The sequence below is a fragment of the Salmo salar genome, chromosome 29 (genome assembly GCF_965601325.2).
Source record: "Salmo salar chromosome 29, fSalSal1, whole genome shotgun sequence".
Classification (NCBI taxonomy): Eukaryota; Metazoa; Chordata; class Actinopteri; order Salmoniformes; family Salmonidae; genus Salmo; species Salmo salar.
Window position 1 is genome coordinate 5,331,999 of NC_138319.1, and position 19,865 is coordinate 5,351,863.

A 19,865-nucleotide genomic window follows, 5' to 3' on the forward strand; every position below is an offset into this window, starting at 1 on the left:
AAGTGGACTACACGTCTCGAATGTTCAGGAAGTTAATCTTACGTTGCAAAAATGTTATTGACTAAAATGATACAGTACTGCTGGCTGGTGGAGTAGGCTAGCTAGCAGTGGCTGCGTTGTTGACTTTGAACGTGTAGCTGGCTAGGTAACCTCGGTAGTTTCAGTACTACACCTTGTCATGATACAAAGCAACTTTGTAGCTAGCTAGCTAACATAACACTAATCAAGACGTTCCTTGTAGTGTATTTAGTTTCAACAATGCTGCTCGTCGGTAATAGTTGGCTAGTTGGCTAGGTTACCTACTATTTAGCTGTCTTCTGGGTTTTGGTGACATTATATGCTGGCTTGAAAAATGGGTGTCTGATTATTTCTGGCTTGGTACTCTGCTGACATAATCTAATGTTTTGCTTTCGTTGTAAAGCCTTTTTGAAATCGGACAGTGTGGTTAGATTAACGAGAGTCTTGTCTTTAAATAGCTGTAAAATAGTCATATGTTTGAAAATCGCGCCACAGGCTGCAAGTGGCTGTTACGTAGGTGGGACGCAAGCGTCTAGCCCATAGAGGTTAAATTACCCTACTGATGGACTGATGCATATGAAAACACTGTCACCTTCAATCTCATCGTTAGAAGCAATTCTGTTAATTGTGTAATAACACAAGGTCAATAGATAGTAGGTACCAGTCAATAAACCAGACAGACAATGCTTACATCAAAAGAGATATACATACAAATGGTGTATTCATTATGTTGTCATGTAAATAAATAAATAAAATAAAAATTTGTGTAAATGATTTAGAGCTGGACAGTGATGCACACTAACAAATGGACTTGGAGCGCAGTGTGTGTGTGTGTGTGTGTGTGTGTGTGTGTGTGTGTGTGTGTGTGTGTGTGTGTGTGTGTGTGTTTGTGTGAGGCAGTGAGTGAGTAAGTGGGTCCTGTGTGAAAAAGTGTGATGTACAGTATCTGGGATAGATATGTGATATTCTTCTTCTAATCAAGTAGCTATCAGGAATGCATGAACAAAAGCCATTAAACAGGATCTCTTCTGCATGCTATCCCACATATCCCACATTTCCCACAGACAATCTATGATCATTAACAAGAGCTTTAGGCCATATCCTCTCCTGAATCAATTTAATGAAAGTTAACCAATTTTAGATAGCTAAATACACTTAAATATAAATAGGAGACGCTGAGCAAATTTCAGGTCTGCTGAGCACAAACTTGAGGTTGTAAAAACTTCCAGCATTTATTTACTGTGACCACTGAGACTGTAACCACTTTAAGTTACAGTTTTAACCGTGGCCAAGTGGCTGCTGTGGCTATTTTATCAGAATGTAGGACTATCAGAGTGGCCGACCATCAAAACAATGGAGAAATTGCATCCCATAACATTTTAACACGGAAATAATTGTTCTATCACCAATGAGTTGTGTTCAATGTAGGCCTACATTGAAAAAAACATGTAGGGCTTGACATTAACCTTCCTGTCCTTTAGACAAAGAGGTGACTGAAAATGTTGTGGTGTTGTTTGATGCAAGAAACCACTTTACTAAATAAAATGTTTATTATTATTATTCCCTTATCATTATTACAGGGAATCAGACAAATTATTCAACCCTGTCTTTAAGACAAAAACAAAATTTCTTTACTTGACTCACTTTTCAAACATGTCTAGAAATATATACGTTTTGTGCTCTTGTAGGAAGCAATCACTCCCTTATTGCTGACTACAAATGTTCTATAAGTGGGCTAATAACTCAAGAATTTGCAAAGGATATGAACAAAATCTGCACTCGTGGCTACATGCAGATCTCGTTTTGATCTCAAAACAAGTGCCTGGAGGTGTGTTGGGTCATTGTCCTGAATAAAAACAAATTAAAGTCCCACTAAGTGCAAACCAGATGGGTTGGCGTGTCGCTGCAGAATGCTGTGGTAGGCATGCTGGTTAAGTGTGGCTTGAATATTTTTATAAATCACTGACAGTGTCACCAGCAAAGCACCTTCACACCTCCTCCTCCATGCTTCACGGTGGGAATCACACATGCAGAGATCATCCGTTCACCTACTCTGCGTCGGATGTTTGGTTCCAATACAGCGGTTGGAACCAAAAATCGCAAATATGGACTCATCAGACCAAAGGACAGATTTCCACCGGTCTAATGTTTATTGCTCATGTTTCTTGGAGCAAGCAAGTCTCTTCTTCTTATGTGTCCTTTAATAGTGGTTTCTTTGCAGCAATTTGACCATGAAGTCCTGATTCACACAGTCTTATCTGAACAGTTGATGTTGAGATGTATCTGTTACTTGAACTCTGTGAAGCATTTACTTGGGCTGCAATCTGAGGTGCAGTTAACTAAAATAAACGTATCCTCTGCAGCAGAGGTAACTCTGGGTCTTCCTTTACTGTGGCAGTTCTCATGAGAGCCAGTTTCATCATAGCGTTTGATGGTTTTTGCGACTGCACTTGAAGAAACTTTCAAAGTTATTGACATTTTCTGCATTGACTGACCTTCATGTCTTAAAGTAATGATGGACTGTCATTTATCTTTGCTTATTTTAGCTATTCCTGACATAATATGGACTTGGTCTTTTACCAAATAGGGCTATCTTCTGTGTACCCCCTACCTTGTTACAACACAACTGATTGGCTCAAACACATTAAGAAGGAAATCAATTCCACAAATTAACTTTTAACAAGGCTCACCTGTTAATTGAAATGCATTCCAGGTGACTACCTCATGAAGCTGGTTGAGAGAATGCCAAGAGTGTGCAAAGCTGTTATCAAGGCAAAGAGTGGCTACTTTGAAGAATCTAGAATAACACTTTTTTGGTTACTACATGATTCCATATGGGTTATTTCATAGTTTTGGTGTCTTCACTATTATTCTGCAATGTCGAAAATAGTAAAAAGAAAGTAAAACCCTTGAATGAGTAGGTGTGTCCAAACTTTTGACTTGTACTGTATACCTACTGTACTGTGCCAGAATGTATCCACACCCCTTGACTTTTTCCACAATTTGTTTTGTCACTGGCCTATACACAATGCCCCATAATGTCAAAGTGGAATTATGTTTTCGACATTTCTATGTATTAATTAAAAAGGAAAAGCTGAAATGTTTTGAGTCAATAAGTAGTCAAACCATTTATTACAGCAAGCCTAAATAAGTTCAGGAGTAACCATTTGCTTAACAAGTCACATAATACGTTGCATGGACTCACTCTGTGTGCAATAATAGTGTTTAACATGATTTTTGAATTACCTCGTCAATGTATCCCACACATTTAATTATCTGTAAGGTCCCTCATTTCGAGCAGTGAGTTTCAAACACAGACTCAACCACAATGACCAGGATAAAAAAATTAATGGAATAGAGCTAAGCACAGGAAAAATTCTAAAGGAAAACCTAGTTCAGTTTGCTTTCCAACAGACACTGGGAGACAAATTCACCTTTCAGCAGGTCAATAACCTGAAACACAAGGCCCAATATACACTAGAGTTGCTTACCAAGACGACATTGAGTGTTCCTGAGCGCCCTAGTTACAGATTTGACTTAAATCGGCTTGAAAACTTATGGCAAGACTTGAAAATGGCTGTCTCGCAAAGATCAACAACCAACTTCACAGAGCTTGAATAATTATAAAAAGAATAATGTGTAAATATTGTACAACCCAGGTGTGCAAATCTCTTAGAGATGTACCCCAAAAGACTCACAGCTGTAATCACTGCCAAAGGTGACTCCATTATGTATTGACTCAGGGGCTTAATAAGATATATTAGAGATTTATTTCTCAATTTATTTTTTTACAAATGTTTACATTTGTCTTCCAATTTTTGAGTAAAAAAAAATTACAATTAAATCCATTTTCTTCCCGCTTTGTAACACAACAAAATGTAGAAAAAGTCAAGGCGTGTGAATACTTTCAGAAGGCACTGTACATACAGTACATACTCACGCAGCCACAGGAAATGGCATCTAGGATTTTGATACCAGCAATCCTCCGGTTGCCAGCTCACTTCCATCCAAATTTTTTCCCATCAGACCCAGAATTCAAACTGGCAACTTTCCAGTTGTTAGCTTGCCTCTCTAACTGCTAGGCTAGCTGCAACCCATACTCCCATACTCCCATAACTTAATGAGAGCCATTTGTTTAACTGTGTCTCCCAGTTAAGCAATAAGGCATAACAAACCATGGATTTCTGTGAATAAACCATGTCTAAAGGCTATTATTAGGTATGACAACTGTGGTTTCGTAACTTACAAGCAAACAAATGATCGGATTTATTACAGCAGCCACAGTATAGAGCCACCTACAGTTACGCTATCCCTGTACTGAATACGACATATGTGATCCATTGTAGATTATACTATGAGTATGTTCTTGATGTGGGGTTGCTGTATTGCTGTTTGGCCATACAGCGTGTTAGCTGTGATGATAATTTTAGAATGTTTACCTTTAAAGTGGCGTAGTTGGTGGTCATGCAGTGGGAGTGTATTATGATATTAGAGTGTGTGCTTTGCTGTTATGCTGGCCATACAGTGTATTAGATGATATTAGAGTGTGTGTTACGCTGGTTGGCCATAGAGTGTATTAGCTATGATGAGGAGGAAATTAAGGGCTCGTGCCATTGAGGTTATACACTGGGCCATACGATGACAGATAAACCTTTAACCAGCTGTCACGTCCTGACCAGCAGAGGGCGTAATTGTGTTAGTTTTGGTCAGGATGTGGCAGGGTTTTTGTGTGTGTTAACCTCTTGGGGCTAGGTGGGACGCTAGCGTGCCACCTGTGGTGCACTCCATCAACAGCAGGTGCATTTCAAGAGCGGCAAATTTGAATCCAAATAAATGTCAAAATTCAAATTTTTCAAAAATACAACTATGTTACACCATTTGAAAGATAAACATCTCCTTAATCTAACCACGTTTTACGATTTCAAAAAGGTTTTACGGCGAAAGCATAAATTTAGAGTATGTTAGGACAGTACATTTACAAGAGTTGTGTGTAATGTTTTGTCAAGTCAAAGACAGGGTCACCAAAACCATAAAACCAGCTAAAATGATACACTAACCTTTTACAATCTCCATCAGATGACACTCCTAGGACATTATGTTAGACAATGCATGCATTTTTAGTTCTATCAAGTTCATATTTATATACAAAAACAGCGTTTTACTATGGCATTGATGTTGAGGAAATCGTTTCCCTCCAATAACCGGCAGTCAAGTCAGCGTCAGAAATTAAATAATTAAAATTAGAAAACATTGGTAAAATATTATATTGTCATTTAAAGAATTATAGATTTACATCTTTTGAACGCAATCAACTTGCCAGATTTAAAAATAACCTTACTGGGAAATCACACTTTGCAATAATCTGAGCACTGTGCCCAGAAAAATACGCGTTGCGATACAGACTAGACGTCATGTTGGGGAGATCTAAAATCGAAAATACTATGTAAATAATCCATTACCTTTGATTCTCTTCATCAGATGTCACTTCCAGGTATCACAGGTCCATAACGAATGTAGTTTTGTTCAAAAAAGCTCATCATTTATGTCCAAAAATCTCCGTCTCGTTAGCACATGATGTAAGCCAGCCGGACTTCTCGTCATGAACGAGGGGAAAAAATATATTTCCGTTCGTTCAAACATGTCAAACGTTGTATAGCATAAATCATTAGGGCCTTTTTTAACCAGAACATGAATAATATTCAAGGTGGACGAATGCATAGCCTTTTATAACGTATTGGAACGAGGGTACCCAACATGAAGTAGCGCGCCAGGTGTCTAATGGGACATCACCGTTCCATGGCTCTTGTTCGGTCAGATCTCCCTCCAGAAGACTCAAAACACTTTGTAAAGGCTGGTGACATCTAGTGGAAGCAATAGGAAGTGCCAAAATATTCCTAAACCCCTGTGTTTTTCAATGGGAGAGGTTTAAAGTCAATACAACACATCAGGTATCCACTTCCTGTCAGAAAATGTCTCAGGGTTTTGCCTGCCAAATGAGTTCTGTTATACTCACAGACACCATTCAAACAGTTTTGGAAACTTTAGAGTGTTTTCTATCCATATATAATAAGTATATGCATATTCTAGTTACTGGGTAGGATTAGTAACCAGATTAAATCGGGTACATTTTTTTTATCCAGACGTGCAAATGCTGCCCCCTAGACCCAACAGGTTAAGTGTTGTGTTGGTGATTTGACTCCCAATTGAAGGCAGGTGTGTTGAGTTGCCTTTGATTGGGAGTCCTATATAGTAGTGTGTGTTTTTCTTTGGGTTTGTGGGTAGTTGTTTTTGCACTGCGTTTTGTGTGCCTGCAAAACTGTTGCTGTCGTGGTTATTATTGGTTTTCCTGTGGATGCTTTACGCTGATTCATAAAAAATATGAGTATCCACATTCCCGCTGCGCCTTGGTCCATTTTTGAAGACAGTTGTGACAGAACTACCCACCACAAAAGGACCAAGCAGCGGAAGAGGAGGGAGCCACAGGAGAACAGCATGGATGGATGGACGTGGGCGGAGTTAAGGATGAGCGTTTCCAGGGCTATGGAAGAGTTAAGTAAACTCGAGAGGCAGACCCAAGATTTTTTTTGGGGGGGGCACAAGGGCAGTTTTGCGGGGCAGGAATGGAGCCCCAAGCCAGCTCCCCGCACTAGCCCTGAGGTGCGTGTCTCCAGGCTGGCACGTCCAGTATCAGGCGTCCAGCATCAGGCGTCTAGTGTGTCAGCCCAGCCTCGCCAGTCAGGAGCTGCCAGAGCTTCCCGCCAGTCAGGAGTCGCCAGAGCTGCCCGCCAGTCAAGAGTCGCCAGAGCTGCCCTCCAGTCAGAAGTCGCCAGAGCTGCCCGCCAGTCAGGAGTAGCCAGAGCTGCCCGCCAGTCAGGAGTCGCCAGAGCTGCCCGCCAGTCAGGAGTCGCCAGAGCTGCCCGCCAGTCAGGAGTCGCCAGAGCCGCCCGCCAGTCAAGAGTCGCCAGAGCTGCCCCCCAGTCAAGAGCCGCCAGAGCCGCCCGCCAGTCAGGAGCCGCCAGAGCCGCCCGCCAGTCAGGAGCTGCCAGAGCCGCCCGCCAGTCAGGAGCTGCCAGAGCCGCCCGCCAGTCAGGAGCTGCCAGAGCCGCCCGCTAGTCAGGAGCTGCCAGAGCCGCCCGCTAGTCAGGAGCTGCCAGAGCAGCCCGCTAGTCAGGAGCTGCCAGAGCCGCCCGACTGCCCGGAGCTGCCAGAGTGGCCCGACTGCCCGGAGCTGCCAGAGTGGCCCGACTGCCCGGAGCTGCCAGAGTGGCCGACTGCCCGGAGCTGCCAGAGTGGCCCAACTGCCCGGAGCTGCCAGAGTGGCCCGACTGCCCGGGTCTACCAGAGTGGCCCGACTGCCTGGATCTGCCAGAGTGGCCCGCCTGCCCGGATCTGCCAGGGTGCCCCGTCTGTCCTCCGGCCCAGCCCGAGTGGCCCGCCTGTCCTCCGGCCCAGCCCGAGTGGCCCGCCTGTCCTCCGGCCCAGCCCGAGTGGCCTGCCTGTCCTCCGGGCCCAGCCCGAGTGGCCCGCCTGTCCTCCGGGCCCAGCCCGAATGGCCCGCCTGTCCTCCGGCCCAGCCCGAGTGGCCCGCCTGTCCTCCGGCCCAGTCCGAGTGGCCCGCCTGTCCTCCGGCCCAGCCCGAGTGGGCCGCCTATCCTCCGGCCCAGCCCGAGTGGCCCGCCTGTCCTCCGGCCCAGCCAGAGTGGTCCGTCTGCCAGGGTCAGCCCGAGTGGCCCGTCTGCCCGGCGCAGCTATCGGCGCCACCGAAGTGGGCGACGCCGAAGGTGGAGCGAGGTCCACGTCCTGCACCTGAGCCACCTCCAGGATAGGTGGGTTGGGGAGGGAGGGTGTAGCACAGTGCCGTCGTTAACGGCAGCCACCCTCCCTTCCCTCCCTTATTGTTTAGGGGGATATTTTTTGTTGTTTGGGGATTTGTTTTTTCTTTTAGGTGTCACGTCCTGACCAGCAGATGGCGTAATTGTTTTAGTTTTGGTCAGGATGTGGCAGGGTTTTTGTGTGTGTTAAGTGTTGTGTTGGTGATTGGACTCCCAATTGAAGGCAGGTGTGTTGAGTTGCCTTTGATTGGGAGTCCTATATAGTAGTGTGTGTTTTTCTTTGGGGTTGTGGGTAGTTGTTTTTGCACTGCGTTTTGTGTGCCTGCAAAACTGTTGCTGTCGTGGTTATTATTGGTTTTCCTGTGGATGCTTTACGCTGATTCATTAAAAATATCCACATTCCCGCTGCGCCTTGGTCCATTTTTGAAGACAGCTGTGACACCAGCGTGATGCATTAAAGGCCCCACTTACTAACGCCACTGTTTTGTATGGATTTTTTTTTGTATGGATTGATTCCAGCCCTAAACATATTTGAAACCAAACAAGGAAAGATGGCGTGATGAAATGACAAAACATAATGAGAAGAGAAAAGAGGAGAAGAGATAAAGCACCAAAAATCTATTTGGGAAAACAGCCAGGGAATGTCAGGCGAAGTGTATACGTCAATCATAAATCTTGATTAGACTTATGTGAGATTTAATGACATGCTATAGCTAACAGTAGTGCAATGTTGTTGTAGCTAAGGTCCTGTGGATAGAAGATGTTGAAATATGATGGCATAAGCTTTGAGGAAGGGGAGTATGAGGGGGAATAAACCCTGATGAGGATGTAATTTAGGAGGCATCCGAAATGGCACTCTGTTCCCTATATAGTGCATTACTTTTTACCAGGGCCCATAGGCCCTACCATAGGGCTCTGGTCAAAATTAGTACACTTTATAGCGAATAGGGTGCTATTTGTGACATTACCCTAGTCTTACTTTCCATTAGCAAGATTAAAGAATGTCAGATCACCTGCCTAGATGAGTGTGGGTTGATCAAGGAAATATCTCAGTGTCAGATGCCTTTCTTCAGACACAGTTATCTCCCATGACGGTCCCGTCCCCCTCTCTGATCTTCCTGCTGTATTTTGTGATTGACATTTTACATATCTGCTTGGCTGACTAATGCTCAGTAGCAAGCAAGCGAGGCAGGAAGGTCCGTGGTATTTGTTGCTCTGTTCCACGGCCACCTGGAAGCTCACACAGCATGAAGGGAGAGAAATGTATTTAAAGAAAAATAATAACAACAAGAGAAAGGCTGATGTGCATCCATAATGGTACCCTATTCCCTACAGAGTGCAATACTCTCCTATTTTGTCCTCAATTGCTCCTCTATTGTTCCAACAAGCAAGGGGGTGGCCGATGAAATCACATCTGAACATCAGACCAACTCCTTGCATGGCCTAAACCTTGAAGTTTGCAGTTGTCTAAAAAAAACTATTTGGTAGCACTTTATTATAAATCCATCTAATAAAGCATTTATAATGGATTAGTAAATACTATTAATCATTACTCCATTCATAAGATGTTTAATATAGGTCTTAATTAACCATTTAGTCTTTTTGCATGGCCTCATCTAGTGTGTGGACATGCACAATCCCAGTTTTCCAAATCTCACACGGTGGAGCCGTCACTGGCTGACCACCTCCACCTCACATGCCATGCTACTAACACTGCCAGTACTTCCCTCCCTGGAAAGATGGCGCACGCTTTTAACCCTTTCACGTGTGAGTTCCAAATATCTCTACAGTTGCCACAGCGTGAGTTTTTTTGTGCACGTGATGTTAGAATGTTCTCTCCATTCCAGAATGTGATTGTTACGTAACAGTGCATTTAATCCGCGCTGCCCTCAAACCAAAGCACGCAGACTGTTTTTATTTATAGGCTGTTTCAACTTCAATTTCAAATGATTTTCTAACAAGTTTTTATTTTCTAAGAACAGTTTGAATTTAGGTGTGTTCCGCCTCCTCATTCATTCACATAAAAATAGTCATTTTTACTTTTGCGGACAATTGAATTTTTGGGACATTTCTGACCCGGACAAAATTCCCCAAGCACTTTCCAATTGTTTGTGCAGTTCAAGTCTGCAGACATTTGCTAATCTCCCGTCAGAACAGGATCTGCACACGTGTTCACATTTTCCATCTGTTGCCCTCATTGTTTTCGTTACTAATAATAACTTTGGAAATGTGTGAGTTTCTATCAAAGTAAGTGCATTATTACATTGTAATAGTTTATGTATGTCGTTTCTATTGTAGCGTACTGTATGTATGGAGCATAATAGATTTGTGTATATTCTTTATAACCGCGGACACGTGAGGTAACGTTACTCATTTTATAACCTTTATGTTATATTCAATCGTGCTTAGGTAGCTAGCTACATTTTTCTATCAGCTCTGTAAAACAATGCTAATTGCGTCAGAGAAGTATTATCTTGTGTTGTATTTTGAAGCTACATGGCCTTATGACTCCCTAGTGGCGCAGCGGTCAAAGGCACAGCACGGTGCTAGAGACGTCACTACAGACTCCCTGGTTCAAATCCATGCTGCGTTTCTAAATAAGTGCCTTATTACGTTATAATAGTTTCTGTATGCCGTAGCGAGAATAATGTATACTTCTTATAAGCGAGGGGACGTTACTCATTTTATAACTTTTCATTTTAGTCATTTAGCAGACGCTCTTATCCAGAGCGACTTACAGTAGTGAATGAATACATTTCATACGTTTTTTTTTTCTTCCGTACTGGCCCCCTGTGGGAATCGAACCCACAACCCTGGCGTTGCAAACACCATTGCAAACACCATGCTCTACCAATTGAGCCACAGGGAGGCCCACCTTCATGGTGTTATATTCAATCGTGCTTAGGTAGCTAGCTACATTCTTCTATTAGCTCTGTAAAACAATGCCAGTTGCGTCGGAGAAGTATTAGCTTGTGTTGTATTTTGAAGCTACATGGCCTTATGACTCCCTAGTGGCGCAGCGCTCAAATGCACTGCATCTCAGTGCTAGAGGCATCACTACAGACACCCTGGTTCAAATCCAGGCTGTATCACAACTGGCTGTGATTGGGAGTCCCATAGGGCAGCGCACAATTGGCCCAGCGTTGTCTGAGTTTGGCCGGTGTAGGCCATCATAGGTAAATAATAATTTGCTGTTAAATGACTTGCCTAGTTAAATAAAATAAAACATATGACCATGGTATGTTTATTTGGTCTATTCAGCATGGCTCTGTTCTGCCCTGCCTTGCCCCCTTGTGGAGCTCAAAAGTTAGTTTCTTACTGTTATAACTCAAATCTGTGATTTTGTCAATGCAATAAACTATTTTTATAGCTGTGTTTATTATGTTATTTGTAATATTGTTTTATTGCTATATCCTTATATTGTATTCTAATTAATAATTCCTCTTTATTCTGTACTTTCAGAAACCACAAACAGTATTTGCCAATATCATAACTGGACATCTTTCGAGCTGAAGATTGAGGACAGCTTTTGTATGCTAACGTTCTCTCCTTAACAGTTTTACTGGATGGAAACACAGCAAGAAAACACATAGGCCAATATGTAATAGTCGTCTATTTTATTGAAGTATTGGTAGTTGGTTCAACAACAACTTGTTTTACTAGAGGACAAAAAATTTAATATGCATAACCCATATTTAATATTCATGCAGTGACTGAACAACAACTGCATTTCCACCCCCACCTCTAAAGGCATAGTATCATGGCAGGTCACCTGTCAAGTCACCTGTCAGGTCAGTCAGTCACTTATTGCTGCAGATGTGCTCAATAATGCTTGAGCATGTGATACTCCTCAAAGCATGGTGAAATACATAGAGGTGTATCACAAGCTAAACACATGTATTTTGTCATCTTCCTCTGCTTACTTCTCCTGGCGCCAGACAGGCAGACTTTGCAGTGCCTCCGTGTGCGACTACCTTGAGCAGCAGTTTGAGGGACTTTGCAGGGAAAATGCCGTGCAGTGAGGCGTAGGGGATTGTCTAAAGCAGGGCGACCCCCAGTGGAGGGGCGCCGAGGGGTGTGGTGCTCCTCCAACAGCTCTCTCATGAGGTTCTCTCTGTATTTTTGGTAGGTAATTACTTTACCTATGAGGGAGTGGGGAGGATGAGGAAAGTTAGAGGATGATGAGGCAGTGGGTAGGTTGGTGAGATATTGTCACTGTAATTGCATAATGGATTTGTATGTGAACTGTACATCCAATTACAAAAATACCTTGTTCAGTAATCATCTCACCTGTTAGTTGGCGGTGAACTATGCTGCCGTTGAGGACAGCAGTGTCGATCAGCTGGAAAAATATCTTCTTATCCTCTATGGGCTAGGTGGGACGCTAGCGTGCCACCCGTGGTGCACTCCATCAACAGCAGGTGCATTTCAAGAGCGGCAAATTTGAATCCAAATAAATGTCAAAATTCAAATTTTTCAAACATACAACTATTTTACACCCTTTGAAAGATAAACATCTCCTTAATCTAACCACGTTTTACGATTTCAAAAAGGTTTTACGGCGAAAGCATAAATTTAGAGTATGTTAGGACAGTACATTTACAAGAGTTGTGTGTAATGTTTTGTCAATTCAAAGACTGGGTCACCAAAACCATAAAACCAGCTAAAATGATGCACTAACCTTTTACAATCTCCATCAGATGACACTCCTAGGACATTATGTTAGACAATGCATGCATTTTTAGTTCTATCAAGTTCATATTTATATCCAAAAACAGCGTTTTACTATGGCATTGATGTTGAGGAAATCGTTTCCCTCCAATAACCGGCAGTCAAGTCAGCGTCACATTAAATAATTAAAATTAGAAAACATTGGTAAAATATTATATTGTCATTTAAAGAATTATAGATTTACATCTCTTGAACGCAATCAACTTGCCAGATTTAAAAATAACCTTACTGGGAAATCACACTTTGCAATAATCTGAGCACTGCGCCCAGAAAAATACGCGTTGCGATACAGACTAGACGTCATGTTGGGGAGATCTAAAATCGAAAATACTATGTAAATAATCCATTACCTTTGATTCTCTTCATCAGATGTCACTTCCAGGTATCACAGGTCCATAACGAATGTAGTTTTGTTCAAAAAAGCTCATCATTTATGTCCAAAAATCTCCGTCTTGTTAGCACATGATCTAAGCCAGCCGGACTTCTCGTCATGAACGAGGGGAAAAAATATATTTCCGTTCGTTCAAACATGTCAAACGTTGTATAGCATAAATCATTAGGGCCTTTTTTAACCAGAACATGAATAATATTCAAGGTGGACGAATGCATACTCTTTTATAACGTATTGGAACGAGGGTACCCAACATGAACTCGCGCGCCAGGTGTCTAATGGGACATCATCGTTCCATGGCTCTTGTTCGGTCAGATCTCCCTCCAGAAGACTCAAAACACTTTGTAAAGGCTGGTGACATCTAGTGGAAGCAATAGGAAGTGCCAAAATATTCCTCAGCCCCTGTGTTTTTCAATGGGATAGGTTTAAAGGTAATACAACACATCAGGTATCCACTTCCTGTCAGAAAATGTCTCAGGGTTTTGCCTGCCAAATGAGTTCTGTTATACTCACAGACACCATTCAAACAGTTTTAGAAACTTTAGAGTGTTTTCTATCCATATATAATAAGTATATGCATATTCTAGTTACTGGGTAGGATTAGTAACCAGATTAAATCGGGTACATTTTTTTTATCCAGACGTGCAAATGCTGCCCCCTAGCCCTAACAGGTTTTAAACCACTTGGTCGTTTTCCGAGTGCATTCCACAAAGCTGTTTATCATGTCCGCCTTATCCACGGCCCCCATTTTGAGGTTATAGTCTAGCACACAATCTGGTTTTATCTTTCTCTCTCCCGTCAGGTGGTCCACCTTCCCTGTGGCCGACATGGTTGCTGTATGGACAGTGGAGAGGACATGGACGTCTCTTTTGTCATGCCACTTTACTGCCAGCTGTTGACCGTTCTCCTGGAACTCCACCTCCCCTCTCTGCATCTTCCTGCATCCGAATGCCGGCATCCCCTTCCTGTTCGACCTGACTGTGCCACAGGCCCCTGTGCTGTTGGAGAGCAGATGCTGGAAGAGTGTGGGACTGCTGTACCAATTGTCCACGTACAAAGTGTGTCCCTTGCCGAGATGAGGAGCCAGCATGGTCATCACCACGGACCCAGACACCCCAAGCCCCTCATAATGTTTGATGTCAGTGGTAGACCCTGTGTACACTATAATATCCAGGACATATCCTGTCTTCACATCGCACATGACAAAGTACTTGACCCCAAACCTGTGCCTTTTGGAGGGAATATATTGACGGAACGCCAGCCTACCTTTCCATAACATCAGGGACTCATCAATGCATAGGTCCTTGTATGGCACAAAGACCCGACCAAATGCTGATGTCAGGCTGATAAGAACAATTCTTATTTTGTATAACGGGTCACTTAGGATGGCAGTAGCATTGTTGACGAAATGCAGGCATCGCAGCAGAATTAGGAAGCGGTCTTGGGAAAAGAGGGTGGCAAAGAAGGGAGTTGCAAACATAGGATCTGTGCTCCAGTAGTCTCTTAGGGAGTTCTTCTTTACTATCCCCATGAGGAGGACTGTCACCAGGAAGGTATACATTTCACTAATTGTGGTTGTCACCCATTTAGCGAGTTTCCCCCTCACTCCTGGCTCTCTCTTCTGCTGTAGCTCCAAGGCATAGCGATTGGTCTCCTGTACTATGTTTCCCACGAGCTCCTCTGTCAGAAACAACTTGAAGCACTCTGCCTCAGTTGGAAATGGCAAGGGGCGTTGCACTCCAGACTGGGACTCGTCAAAGCAAACAGCAGGGCCAGGAGGGGTGAAATGGCTGGCGGCCTTCCAGCTACCACAGAACTCTTGTACTTCATCCACTGTCGGTCTGCCTCCATCACCACCAGCATCTTCAAAGGGACCTGGTACTTCGTCAGTGGACAAGGGAACCTCAGATTCAGGGTTCTCAATGGCTACAAGGTCGGGGGGCAGCTCCTCACTGTCACTGTCAGAATCTGATTCCTGACTTTCATACTCAGACTCATTGTCAGAATTTAAAAAAATCTCCAGAATTTCCACATTTGTGAGTTGTCTCCTTTTGAAAGACATTGCTAATGCTACAGCTTAGCTCACGAGCTACATACATAAACAACAACACTGAATGGCTCAGAGAGGGTACGTGATTGACTGCCGGCATGCGTCACTTGTATCAATAAATCACCATCAGAAAATGTTTTGTGTGGTAATTATTTGTGTATTTACTGTTTTATTCACATGTTTTCAATTCTAGGTGACAAATCATGCATTCCGATTCTTGCATAGATTGTAATGGGCACATATTATGTGTGTAAAATACTTATTTGAAGGTTATACTGATTATGATGAGCTAAGCTAATTCCAGCTATGTGTATGGAGCCATGTTTGTTGACATACAATGCATTCTGGGTTTCACGTAATCGTCTGACCAAAGATGTTATAACAAAATGAGGTGAGTAAGAGTTCACTCATTTTTTGAGGACTTCTGGAAATGAATGGTGGGATGTGAACGACAGTAGACACACCCCTTCAACGTGCATACTATAAACAGACCGAACTCATCTTGTCTGTTATTATCTTCGGTTTTTGTGAGGAAAAAAATGCATGGCTGCGCGCTGAAACTAATCGTCGGATTACTTTCGATTTCTAGAAAGTGTTTTATATAATTATTTTGATCAACGGTGAGCAAACCCGTGATGTGATTAATTGTAAATAGTAATTGCTATTAGCTAATTCATAGTGTAGTTTATGTCAGCCGAGAGTTAGAAAATATGACCGCTTGTGTTGCGTCAATCTTTCCTCAGCGCTAGGACAAATGTAGCCTACATTTTTTCCGGTTAGAATGATTGTGTTATGCTATAGATACTTCTGTGAATATCTGAACATTGCATCCAAAAATAAACTGCTCACATTCTGGACATAACTTTGTAAGGACTGTGTTTGTGTGAATAGTTTCTGAAAAAAGTGTGGCCAGCTGCGCGCTGAAACTAATTGTCGGATTACTTTCAATAATTGTACATAGTAATTGCTATTAGCTAATTCATGGTATAGTTTACGTAAGGACTGTTTGTGTAAATAGTTTCTGAAAAAAGTGTGGCCAGCTCAAATGTTGATTGTTGCGTCATTCGAAACTGGCCGTTCTAAATGAGCATTCTAAATTAGTGTTCTAATCACACAGGGTGTGATCGTATGCTTCAGGGACCACTGTAGAACGATCACACCCCGTGTGATGGTACGTGTGAAAGGGTTAATATGTATATGTATATATTTTCCATGAGTTATAGAAGCCTCTTTCCAGTCAATCAGAGCACTTAAAGTAACCTCTATATCGATGGTTTACCAGGCCGAGTTACTGGAGGAGGGGGTTCAAGCAACTGGATTGGATACCCTGAATCCAGATGCTTTTAGGTGAGATCTGTATGATTACAGACCTGATCCCCTTTCCTCTGGTAATGCCATCCAAGGCTGTGGTTGCACAGCCTATCCTGCAAACCTGGGCCCCGTGGCAACCTGTTAGTCACTGCAACTCACCCCAGCCTTATAGTGGTGAAGAGGCAACAAGCTGGCCTTGGGGAACCAAAACCCAGCGACAAAGCATTTTAATTACTTTTTTATTAGGTTTCACATTAGCTATCGCTACAAAGTCAGCTGATCTTCCCGGGGTCCAACACAAAACTTAAAAGACATTACAAACAATTACATTTACATGACAAACATTTAATAAGTAGACATTACAGACAATTAAAATAACTCAAATAAAATAAAATTTTATTCGTCACATGCTTCATAAACAGCCGGTGTAAACTAACAGTGAAATGCTTACTTACATGTGGCCCTTCCCAACAATTCAGAGTGAAACAATATAACAATTATAACACGTGGCATGAATACACAATGAGTAACGATAACACGGCTATATACACGGGGTGCCAGTACCAAGTCGATGTGCAGGGGTAGGAAGTAATTGCGGTAGATAGGTACAGTTGAAGTCAGAAGTTTGCATACACTTAGGTTGGAGTCATTAAAATTTGTTTTTCAACCACTCCACAAATTTCTTGTTAACAAACAATAGTTTTGGCAGGTTGGTTAGGGCATCTACTTTGTGCATGACACAAGTCATTTTTCCAACAATTGTTTACAGACAGATTATTTCACTTATAATTCACTGTATCACAATTCCAGTGAGTCAGAAGTTTAGATACACTAAGTTCACTGTGCCTTTAAACAGCTTGGAAAATTCCAGAAAAGGATGTCATGGCTTTAGAAGCTTCTGATAGGCTAATTGACATAATTTGAGTCAAGTGGAGGTGTACCTGTGGATGTATTTCAAGGCCTACCTTCAAACTCAGTGCCTATTTGCTTGACATCATGGGAAAATAAAAAAAAATCAGCCAAGATGCGTTCTGTCTCCTAGAGACATACTTTGGTGCGAAAAGTGCAAATCAATCCCAGAACAACAGTAAAGGACCTTGTGAAGATGCTGGAGGAAACAGGTACAAAAGTATCTATAGCCACAGTAAAACGAGTCCTGTATTGACATAACCTGAAAGGCCGCTCAGTAAGGAAGTAGCCACGGCTCCAAAACCGCCATAAAAAAGCTAGATTACGGTTTGCAACTGCACATAGGGACAAAGATCATACTTTTTGAACAAATGTCCTCTGGTCTGATGAAACAAAAATATAACGGTTTGGCCATAATGACCATCATTATGTTTGGAGGAAAAAGGGGGAAGCTTGCAAGCCGAAGAACACCATCCCAACCATGAATCACGGGGGTGGCAGCATCATGTTGTGGGGGTGCTTTGCTGCAGGAGGGACTGGTGTACTTCACAAAATAGATGGCATCATGAGGGAGGAAAATTACGTGGATATATTGAAGCAACATCTCAAGACATCAGTGAGGAAGTTAAAGCTTGGTCGCAAATGGGTCTTCCAAATGGACAATGACCCCAAGCATACTTCCAAAGTTGTGGAAAAATGGCTAAGGACAACAAAGTAAAGGTATTTGAGTGGCCATCACAAAGCCCTGACCTCAATCCTATAGAAAATTTGTGGGCAGAGCCGAAAAAGCATGTGCAAGCAAGGAGGTCTACAAACCTGACTCAGTTACAACAGGTCTGTCAGGAAGAATGGGCCAAAATTCACCCAACTTAATGTGGGAAGCTTGTGGAAGGCTACCCGAAACGTTTGACCCAAGTTAAACAATTTAAAGGCAGTGCTACCAAATACTAAATGTTGTGTATGTAAACTTCTGACCCACTGGGAATATGATGAAAGAAATAAAAGCTGAAATAAATCATTCTCTCTACTATTATTCTGACATTTCACATTCTCAAAATAAAGTGTTGATCCTAACTGACCTAAGACAGGGAATTTTTACTAGGATTAAATGTCAGGAATTGTGAAAACTGAGTTTAAATGTATTTGGCTAAGGTGTATGTAAACTTCCGACTTCAACTGTACATATAGGTAGGGATAAAGTGACTAGACAACAGGATAGACAATAAACAGTAGCACAAGCATATGTGACGAGTCAAAAGAGTTTGTGCAAAAAGTGTCAATGCAAATAGCTATTGGTTAACTATTTAACAAACTATTTAGCAGTCTTATGGCTTGGGGGTAGAAGCTGTTCAGGGTCTTGTTGTTTCCAGACTTGGTGAATCGGTACCGCTTGCCATGCGTTAGCAGAGACAACAGTCTATGACTTTGGTGGCTATATTTTTAGTGCCTTCTTCTGACACCGCCTTATATAGAGGTCCTGGATCGCAGGGAGCTTGGCTCCAGTGATGTACTGGGCCATAAGCACTACCCTCTGTAGCGCCTTGCGCTCAGACGCCAAGCAGTTGCCATGCAAAGCGGGGTTGCAGCCAGTCAAGATGTTCTCAACGGTGCAGCTCTACATCTTTTTGAGGATCTAAGGGCCGATGGTGAATCTTTTCAGTCTCCTGAGGTGGAAGAGGAGTCATCGTACTTTCCTCATGACTGTGTTTGGTGTGTGTGGACCATGTTGATTCCTTAGTGATGTGGACAACGAGGAACTTAAAGCTCTTGACCCTCTCCACTCTAGCCCCGTCAATGTGGATGAGGGAGGTTCGGCCCTCCATTTCCTGTAGCCCATGATCTGCTCATTTGTCTTGCTGACGTTGATGTAGAGGATTTTGTCCTAGCTCCACACAGCCAGGTCGCTGACCTCCTCTCTATAGGTTGTCTCATCGTCATCAGTGATCAGGCCAACCACCGTTGTGCCCTTAGTAAACTTAATGATGGTGTTAGAGTCGTGCTCAGCCACACAGTCATGGGTGAACACAGAGTACAGGAGGGGACTTAGCATGCTTCACTGAGAGTCCCCTGTGTTGAGGGTCAGCATGGCAGATGCATTGTTGCCTACCCTCACCACCTGGGGGTGGCCCGTCAGAAAGTCCAGGATCCAGAGGGAGGTGTACAGTACCAGGGTTGTGAGCTTAGTGATGAGCTTAGAGGGCACTATGTTGTTGAACGCTGAGCTATAGTCAATGAACAGCATTCTCCCGTATGTGTTCCCCTTGTCCAGGTGGGACAGGGCAGTGTAGAAATTGCATCATCTGTGGATCTCTTGGGGCGGTATGCAAATTGGAGTGGGTCCAAGGTGTCTGGGATGACAGTGTTAAATGTGAGCAATAACCAGCCTTTCAAAGCATTTCATGGCTACAGATGTTAGTGCTACGGGGCAATAGCCATTTAGACAGGTTACCTTGGCGTTCTTGGGCACAGGGACTATGGTGGTCTGCTTGAAACATGTAAATATTACAGACTGGGTCAGGGAGAGGCTGAAAATGTTAGTGAAGACACTTGCCAGCTGGTCAGCGAATGCTCTGATTATGCGTCCTCATAATCCGTCTGGCCCTGCGGCCTTGTTAACCTGTTA

At 43.0% G+C, this 19,865-nt stretch overlaps 2 long non-coding RNA genes across 2 annotated transcripts; one reads left to right on the forward strand and one right to left on the reverse strand.

Moving 5' to 3' along the window:
* The first annotated feature begins 11,076 nt into the window (after window positions 1–11,076).
* On the forward strand, window positions 11,077–11,957 carry LOC145865709 (uncharacterized). The gene is made up of 3 exons (XR_014383067.1): window positions 11,077–11,451; window positions 11,561–11,641; window positions 11,793–11,957. It is a non-coding gene; the product is annotated as an uncharacterized LOC145865709 (long non-coding RNA).
* LOC145865711 (uncharacterized) lies at window positions 11,451–12,322 on the reverse strand. The gene is made up of 2 exons (XR_014383068.1): window positions 12,141–12,322; window positions 11,451–11,992 (listed from the first exon to the last, which is right to left on the reverse strand). It is a non-coding gene; the product is annotated as an uncharacterized LOC145865711 (long non-coding RNA).
* Window positions 12,323–19,865: the final 7,543 nt, after the last annotated feature.